General features: G+C 46.3%; 1 protein-coding gene across 2 annotated transcripts in view; it reads left to right on the top strand.

Moving 5' to 3' along the window:
• The window catches only part of galnt16 (polypeptide N-acetylgalactosaminyltransferase 16), a 139,172-nt gene that overhangs the window by 28,983 nt on the left and 100,493 nt on the right, over window positions 1–9,696 (top strand). The gene's annotated exons all lie outside the window — the stretch shown is intronic.

Below are 9,696 nucleotides of genomic sequence, written 5' to 3'. Positions count from 1 at the left end.
ATACTAGACTAGACTAAGTGGGACCTGTTGGGTCCCATGTTCACACGGGAGGGCTGGTCCCCCGACACAATATTCCACCTCTCCACCAATTCCAATATTGGTGGCCAGTGTGGGGGGGGGGGGGATCTACTGATCTCCAGAGAGCTAGTATGGACATTGTGGGCCAAATGGATTCTTGGGGTGGCAGCTCAGTCCCACACGCCTGATGTGCTGGCAACTCACTCACAGCTGGTGGGCTGGCAGTTGACTCACGGCTATTCCTTGTAATTCCATTTCAAGCAGAGTGCAAGGCCACCAAATTCAAATCCATTTTCCTACCATTTCTAGCAGGGTGCAAGGCCACCAAATTCAAGTGCAGTTTCTTACCTATTCGAGCAGGGTGCAAGGCCACCAAATTCAAGTGCAGTTTCATGCCATTCAAGGAGGGTGCAAGACCACCAAATTCAAATGCAGTTTCATACCATTTCATGCAGGGTGCAATGACACCACATTCAAATGCAGTTTCATACCATTTCATGCAGGGTGCAAGGCCACCACATTCAAATGCAGTTTCATACCATTTCAAGCAAGGTGAAACTACCATAAAACCACACAAAACACCACACTCACAGTTCAGTAAACATTCAGTGTGTTCAGTTGATTCACAGCTCAAACAGAGTTGTGACCTCTCCCTCCCCATCATACAGAGACTGAGCCACACCCACACTTCCGGGTTTTATAATCCCTCCCCCTTCCACCGGAAAAGGTGTGGCCTTCATGGCGTGATTGACAGGAGAGAGATTCTCAACATATTTTAAACACTAATAACACTTTTATTTTTCTTTGATGGGAAAAATCCTCTGCACCTGATCAGCGGAGGGGGGCTGAGTAAGATGGGCAAAAATCACAGCCATAAGTGGTAGCATTTTACCTTAAATCAATATAGTGCAAACTGGAAATTGTCAAGTTTAGCCAAACAACCATTTGCAGTGCATTTTCACTTCAACCCAAACAACCATTTGCAGTGCATTTTTACTTCAACCCAAAACCCCCCCAAACAACCATTTGCAATGCATTCTACTTCAACCCAAAGAGCCATTAGCAGTGCATTTTTACTTCAACCCAAAGAGCCATTAGCAGTGCATTTTTACTTCAACCAAAGAGCCATTAGCAGTGCATTTTTACTTCAACCCAAAGAGCCATTAGCAGTGCATTTTTACTTCAACCCAACCATATTTTCATTTTCAAACCACATTAAGGTCACTCACAGTTGAGTAGACATGTGTTCAGTGTTATTCAGAGCTCAGAGAGACGTGAACCTCTGGCTTCCTCCATCTTACAGAGACTGAGTGAGGCACACCACTTCCTGGTTTTATAGTCCCTCCCCCTCCCTCCAGCAGGGACAGCAGAGAGAATGGCAAATTATTTAAAAACATTAATATCTCTCTGAATTTTTATCGATGGGAAAAATCCTCCAGGTCCGGAAGGGGGAGGGGGGCTCTGAGCGAGGTGGCCAAAAATGACGGCCGTAGGTGGCGGCATTCTCTTGGAAATCGCGCCAAAGCAAGCCAAAAGCGGTCAAGATCAGACTTTTAGTAATATAGATATAATATATAATGGGTCTCATGGTAATATATATATATATATATACACACTAGACCATGTGAGACCCGTCGGGCCCCGTTCCCCCAACGTAATAATCCACAACTCACCCATTCCTCGTTCCCCCAACGCAACCCATTTCCACCACTCACCCATTCCCCCAACGTAACATGTTCTCCCAACGCAATATTCCACCACTCATCCATAGCCCCCATGAGAGGCCTGGTCCCCCAACGCAACCTGTTCCCCAACGTCAGATTCCACCACTCACCTGTTGGGTCCCTGTCACACGGGAGGTCTGATCCCCCAACGTAACCTGTTCATTCAATGCAACAATTGACCACTCACCCATAACCTCCACAGGAGGCCTGGTTCCCCAACGCAACCCGTTCCTCAATGTAAGATTTCACGACTCATCCGTTCCCCCAATTCAACCTGTTCCCCCAATGTAATATTCCACCACACACCCATAGCCCCCAACTGTGCAGGTTGGCTAATTTCTTCACCTTCCCTCATTTTAAACTTTAAAAAAAAATGCAATTGCACTAAGATTGAATGTGATGTCAGTGCCACCGACAAGGCCATCTTTAGTTATCCAAATCTAATCATTAAACTTTTCTGTGCTGGGTTAGGCTGGCAGATTCTTTCCCTGAAGGACATTTGCTGTGAAGGACGCAGTGTTCTGGGATAGCAACATTGTAGCCGGTAGGCCATTATGATGTCATAACTGCCTAACTGCCAGTGCAGATTTGAAGACATCCTTCTCAAAGTGGGGTTTTGTAAACTTTTAAATGTCACTTTAAAACTTTTAAATCTCCCCCACTACATCCTTCTCCTTCCAAAAATGCTTGTTGATTGGCAGCTGAGATCGCATTGTGATATCATTTTCGCCTGGCGGAATGTTCACGGCAGCGTATGTAAATGAGATCCCATTGTGATTGGATGACTGTGAGATGCCATTGTGACATCATCACTGGAAGCTGCCAGAAACGTCTCACTCTCACAGTTATTATTCTCAAAGTTGGCATTTAAAAAAACTTTTAAATATCAATAACTTGTGAAATATAACATCAAATCTGAAGGAAACTTGACAAGATCGACGACGGGGAAAAGCTGAGAGGTTCTGCAAAAATATTAGTGCTACCATGTACTGTTTTGGCGTAGATACAATCTTAATCACATACACACACACACACATACACATATAGAAACAAGATGAGACTTTTAATAGTATACTAGACCATTGGGTCCCGTCCCCTCAACGCCCGGTTGCGGGGGGGTGGGGGGCGGCCTGTGGTGTCACACACAAACTAACCACCCCCACACACACACACTATACACCCCCCACACACACACACTAAACACCCCCTTTGATATTATATTAATATTATTTATTGGCTTTTTTTACCCCATCTCCGCCCTATCCACTGACGCATAGCCCCCAACTCACAGGTGTGTCTAGAGAGGGAGGTGGGTAGAGAGAGAGGGCAGAGTGGGAGAGAGGGGCAGAGACAGAGAGAGAGGAAGAGAGGGGGAGAGGAGAGAGGGGGAGAAAGAGGGGGAGAGTGAGGGGGAGAGGAGAGAGGGGGAGAAAGAGAGGGGGGGTAGAAATGGGAGGAAGGAGAGGGGGGGAGAGAGAGGGGAGAGAGGGGGAGAGAAGGGGAAGGGAGGGGGAAGGGAGGGGAGAGAGAGGAGGGGGAAGAGGGGGCAGGAGAGGGAGGGAGAGAGAGGGGGAGAGAGAGAGGGGGGTAGAGACGGGGAGGGGGGCAGTAGAGAGGGGGAGGGAGGCAGAGAGGGGTAGGGGCAGAGAGAAAGGAGGGGGAGAGGGGGGATAGAGAGGAGGGGAAGAGGGGGCGGGAGAGGGGGGAGGGGGAGTGGGGGGGAGGGGGGAGAGGGAGGGGGAGAGGGAGTGGGGGGGACCGCAGTTAAACTTTTAAAATGAACAGTAAAAGCAACTTTAATGTATTAAAAATCTTCGAAGTATTATTGAAACAGTAAATGCAAAAATAAATCAACAGCAAATACTTTTGAAAGCTGTCAAAAATCTGTCAAAAAGGCGAAGTAAAAAGTAACTCAGTATGTTATAACCATAACCAGTCACATTTACATTTTATCTGCCTGTAATTATGTGGGTGGGATTTATACGTAGTCTGAGACGTGTTTGCAGCTGGGATTCTCGCGCAGACTCCCAAGGAGTTATACTTTAGTTGGAAGAAGCTCGGGGTAGAGACATAGTTTTTTACCATGCACGAGCATGAAATGTACTTATACAAGAAGAGGCTAGTATGAATTATCTTACTGTTTGTACTACTACAATAAATAAACTATTAATCTGTAGACTGTTTTTGGAAGATTTATCTTTCGACGGCATTGAATGTCTCATGGAGAGCTCGTGAGTGCATATTAATTACCTTCTGATCCTCGGTCATCAATTAAAGTGACTAATGAGGAAAGAATCCTTGAGATGATATAAAATCTGTCACTACAGTCAGGATTGAACCCAAAGCACTGAAGATGTGAACCAACAGCATTACTCCCCTGTGCCACCCAGCCAGAGCAAGAATGGATGGCTTTGTGCTCAGCTTCTAACCCAACAGCCTCCATATTCAACAGGTTATCCTCCATATTTATCCTCCCGGCAGCACAGTGGCACAACCGTTGAGGTCCTGCCTCACTCGGGTTCGATCCTGACTACGGGTGCTGTCTGTTTGGAGTTTGTACCTTCTCCCCGCGACTTCATGGGTTTTCTCAGAGATCTTCGGTTTTCTCCCATACCCCAAAGACATACCCCAAAGACTCAGAACTGCTGTAGCTTTGGGAGCAACAACAGCAGCAGGAGTTTAGCAAGAGATACGACTGATTGGCTCTAGCCCAAGTGGGAGGAGAGAAGTGAAAACAGTTTAAGTACAGGTCAAGGACAGGCAGACTTGACTCAGAACTGCTGTAGCTTTGGGAGCAACAACAGCAGCAGGAGTTTAGCAAGAGATACGACTGATTGGCTCTAGCCCAAGTGGGAGGAGAGAAGTGAGTCAGTGCTGGGAAAACAGTTGAAAACTGAGGAATTTGGTTTGTAAATTGGTAAATCAGGCAATTTATCAGTCAATTTAAGCAAGACTGCTCTTAGCGAGCGGCAGTGAGTGAGCGGCCTTGCGAGGGAAGTGCCCTGTGAGTAAAGTGTGAGTCTTTGGCTCGAGAGTCTTCGGAGAGGAGACTACGCAAAACACTGCAGAGGGAGAGACGAAAGAAGGAGATGTCAGGCAAGCTGATTCAGTGTGATGCTTGCAGTATGTGGGAGGTCAAGGACACCGCTGGTGCCTCTGGCTGCTACAAATGCGAAAAGTGCATCCAGGTAGAGCTCCTGAAGGGCCGTGTTGGGGAACTGGAGAAGCAAGTGGATGGCCTCCGGTTCGTCCGAGAAACGGAGTCGTTCCTCGACAAGTCCTACAGTACGATTGTTACACCTAAGGTACTGGAAGAGAGAAGGTGGGAGACAGTGAGAACGGGAGGGAAGCATGGAATGCCAACGTCCCCGGGTGTTGTAGCTCTTGTGAACAGGTTCACCCACTTAGAAGCTGTCGGGACAGAAGAGGTGTTTACACTGGGCGGCGGACTGGCTTGTGATGCGAATAGGGCTGTTGAGCCAAAACCAAAAAGGCCTAAGGCAGGCAACGCCATTGTAGTAGGAGACTCCATTGTGAGAGGTACGGACAGGGGTTTCTGCGGCAACAGACGGGATGCGAGGATGGTGTGCTGCCTTCCTGGTGCCAGGATCCAGGATGTCACGGACAGAGTGCAGAAAATCCTAAAGGGCGAAGGTGAACATCCGGAGTTGGTAGTGCATGTCGGCACAAATGATGTCGGAAAGAAGGGGATGAATATTCTGCAGCGTGACTTTAGAGAGCTCGGAAAAATGCTGAAAAGCAGGACCTCCAGGGTTGTTATCTCCGGTTTGCTTCCAGTTCCTCGTGCTGGCGAGAGCAGGAACAGGGAGATACGGGACCTGAACGTGTGGCTGAGGAACTGGTGCACGGGGCAGGGATTTAGATTCTTAGATCACTGGGATCTGTTTTGGGGTAAGGGGGAACTGTACAAAAGGGACGGATTGCATCTTAACAGGTGTGGGACCAGCATTCTGGCAGGCAGGTTTGCCACTGCTACACGGGTGGTTTTAAACTGAATAAGGGGGGTGGGGTGTCGAATGGGCTAGTGGAGGATGGAGTTAAAGGGAAAGGGTTTCTTAAATGTGTGAGCGTAGAGACAGAGGGGTGTAAAATGAGGGTAGAAGCAATAGGTAGCAAGGTGAAAAGTAAAAGTGGCAGGCCGGAAAATCCAGGGCAAAAATCAAAAAGGGCCACTTTTCAACAAAATTGTATAAGGGGTAAGAGTGTTGTAAAAACAAGCCTGAAGGCTTTGTGTCTCAATGCAAGGAGCATTCGTAATAAGGTGGATGAGTTGAATGTGCAGATAGCTATTAATGACTATGATATAGTTGGGATCACGGAGACATGGCTCCAGGGTGACCAAGGCTGGGAGCTGAACATCCAGGGATATTCAATATTCAGGAGGGATAGAGAGAAAGGAAAAGGAGGTGGGGTAGCGTTGCTGATTAGAGAGGAGATTAACGCAATGGAAAGGAAGGACATTAGTTTGCAGGATGTGGAATCGGTATGGGTAGAGCTGCGAAACACTAAGGGGCAGAAAACGCTGGTGGGTGTTGTGTACAGGCCACCTAACAGTAGTAGTGAAGTTGGAGATGGTATCAAACAGGAAATTAGAAATGCGTGCGACAAAGGCAAAACCGTTATAATGGGTGACTTCAATCTACATATAGATTGGGTGAATCAAATTGGCAGGGGTGCTGAGGAAGAGGATTTTTTGGAATGTATGCGGGATAGTTATCTAAATCAACATGTAGAGGAACCAACGAGAGAGCAGGCTATTTTAGACTGGGTATTGAGTAATGAGGAAGGGTTAGTTAGCAGTCTTGTTGTACGTGCCCCCTTGGGCAAGAGTGACCATAATATGGTTGAGTTCTTCATTAGGATGGAGAGTGACATTGTTAATTCAGAAACAATGGTTCTGAACTTAAAGAAAGGTAACTTTGAGGGTATGAGACGTGAATTGGCCAAGATTGACTGGCAATTAATTCTAAAAGGGTTGACGGTGGATATGCAATGGAAGACATTTAAAGACTGCATGGATGAACTACAAAAATTGTTCATCCCAGTTTGGCAAAAGAATAAATCAGGGAAGGTAGTGCATCCGTGGATAACAAGGGAAATCAGGGATAGTATCAAAGCGAAGGATGATGCGTACAAATTAGCCAGAAAAAGCAGCATACCGGAGGACTGGGAGAAATTCAGAGACCAGCAGAGGAGGACAAAGGGCTTAATTAGGAAAGGAAAAATAGATTATGAAAGAAAACTGGCAGGGAACATAAAAACTGACTGCAAAAGCTTTTATAGATATGTGAAAAGAAAGAGATTAGTTAAAACAAATGTAGGTCCCTTGCAGTCAGAAACAGGTGAGTTGATCATGGGGAACAAGGATATGGCGGACCAATTGAATAACTACTTTGGTTCCGTCTTCACTAAGGAAGACATAAATAATCTGCCGGAAATAGCAGGGGATCGCGGGTCAAAGGAGTTGGAGGAATTGAGTGAAATCCAGGTTAGCCGGGAAGTGGTGTTGGGTAAATTAAATGGATTAAAGGCCGATAAATCCCCAGGGCCAGATAGGCTGCATCCCAGAGTACTTAAGGAAGTAGCTCCAGAAATAGTGGATGCATTAGTAATAATCTTTCAAAACTCTTTAGATTCTGGAGTAGTTCCTGAGGATTGGCGGGTAGCAAACGTAACCCCACTTTTTAAGAAGGGAGGGAGAGAGAAAACGGGGAATTACAGACCAGTTAGTCTAACATCGGTAGTGGGGAAACTGCTAGAGTCAGTTATTAAAGATGGGATAGCAGCACATTTGGAAAGTGGTGAAATCATTGGACAAAGTCAGCATGGATTTACAAAAGGTAAATCATGTCTGACGAATCTTATAGAATTTTTCGAGGATGTAACTAGTAGCGTGGATAGGGGAGAACCAGTGGATGTGGTGTATCTGGACTTCCAGAAGGCTTTCGACAAGGTCCCACATAAGAGATTAGTTTACAAACTTAAAGCACACGGCATTGGGGGTTCAGTATTGATGTGGATAGAGAACTGGCTGGCAAACAGGAAGCAAAGAGTAGGAGTAAACGGGTCCTTTTCACAATGGCAGGCAGTGACTGGTGGGGTACCGCAAGGCTCAGTGCTGGGACCCCAGCTATTTACAATATATATTAATGATCTGGATGAGGGAATTGAAGGCAATATCTCCAAGTTTGCGGATGACACTAAGCTGGGGGGCAGTGTTAGCTGTGAGGAGGATGCTAGGAGACTGCAAGGTGACTTGGATAGGCTGGGTGAGTGGGCAAATGTTTGGCAGATGCAGTATAATGTGGATAAATGTGAGGTTCTCCATTTTGGTGGCAAAAACAGGAAAGCAGACTATTATCTAAATGGTGGCCGACTAGGAAAAGGGGAGATGCAGCGAGACCTGGGTGTCATGGTACACCAGTCATTGAAAGTGGGCATGCAGGTGCAGCAGGCAGTGAAGAAAGCGAATGGTATGTTAGCTTTCATAGCAAAAGGATTTGAGTATAGGAGCAGGGACGTTCTACTGCAGTTGTACAGGGTCTTGGTGAGACCACACCTGGAGTATTGCGTACAGTTTTGGTCTCCAAATCTGAGGAAGGACATTATTGCCATAGAGGGAGTGCAGAGAAGGTTCACCAGACTGATTCCTGGGATGTCAGGACTGTCTTATGAAGAAAGACTGGATAGACTTGGTTTATACTCTCTAGAATTTAGGAGATTGAGAGGGGATCTTATAGAAACTTACAAAATTCTTAAGGGGTTGGACAGGCTAGATGCAGGAAGATTGCTCCCGATGTTGGGGAAGTCCAGGACAAGGGGTCACAGCTTAAGGATAAGGGGGAAATCCTTTAAAACCGAGATGAGAAGAACTTTTTTCACAGAGAGAGTGGTGAATCTCTGGAACTCCCTGCCACAGAGGGTAGTCGAGGCCAGTTCATTGGCTATATTTAAGAGGGAGTTAGATGTGGCCCTTGTGGCTAAGGGGATCAGAGGGTATGGAGAGAAGGCAGGTACAGGATACTGAGTTGGATGATCAGCCATGATCATATTGAATGGCGGTGCAGGCTCGAAGGGCCGAATGGCCTACTCCTGCACCTAATTTCTATGTTTCTATGTTTCTATACAGGTTTGTAGGTTAATTGGCTTGGTGTAAATGTAAAAGTGTCCCTAGTGTGTGTTGGATAGTGTTAGTGTGAGGGGATCGCGGGTCGGTGTGGACTCGGTACGCCGAAGGGTCTGTTTCCACGCGGTATCTCTAAACTAAACTAAACTAAACAACTTCCGCCACCTTCAATGAGAATTCATCACTGAATGCATCCTCTTTCCCTTTCAGCACTCCAGCATCAACACGTGTTGCACTTTACTATGCAACCACATAGCACAACTATTGAGTTAATGCCCTTCCCACTGCATCACTGATTAACGCTGCCCTTTGCAGTGTGTCACAAAGCCAAAGGCAACGGGCACCTCAATTAGTACTGGAGTGTAGAATTATGAGCAGAACCCAGAACTGAAGCAAAGCAAAAAAAAGCATTTGCATCTTTTATTTGCTCAGTTCTGATAGTTCATACTATTTCTGAAGTTCTTCCTTCCAGCAAAATAGCTGCACAATTTGTCCCAGGGAAGGGTCAATAAAAATCCAAGGCCTGCATTTGCCAAGATGATTGCACAAAAGCACTACAGCAAAGGATCAAATATAACAGTTCTGAATTTATTTGGAGAAAAGAAACAGGATAAATCAGTGCTGTAACTAAGAAGTTGCCAGTCCAATTATGTGGAATAGCACTAAAGTGATCCCCTGACGGCATTGGAGTTACTGACGGCAAGGGAATCTCTGATGGCAGAGTGATTTCCGACTTCTCAGCGGTTGGCATGTGAATGCAGCACCAAGAAATACCGGAAAGGCCTCCATTGTGTCTGGAAACATGGT

Source organism: Amblyraja radiata, chromosome 9 (genome assembly GCF_010909765.2).
Source record: "Amblyraja radiata isolate CabotCenter1 chromosome 9, sAmbRad1.1.pri, whole genome shotgun sequence".
Lineage (NCBI taxonomy): Eukaryota > Metazoa > Chordata > Chondrichthyes > Rajiformes > Rajidae > Amblyraja > Amblyraja radiata.
This window is presented reverse-complemented; position numbering and strand designations above follow the sequence as displayed.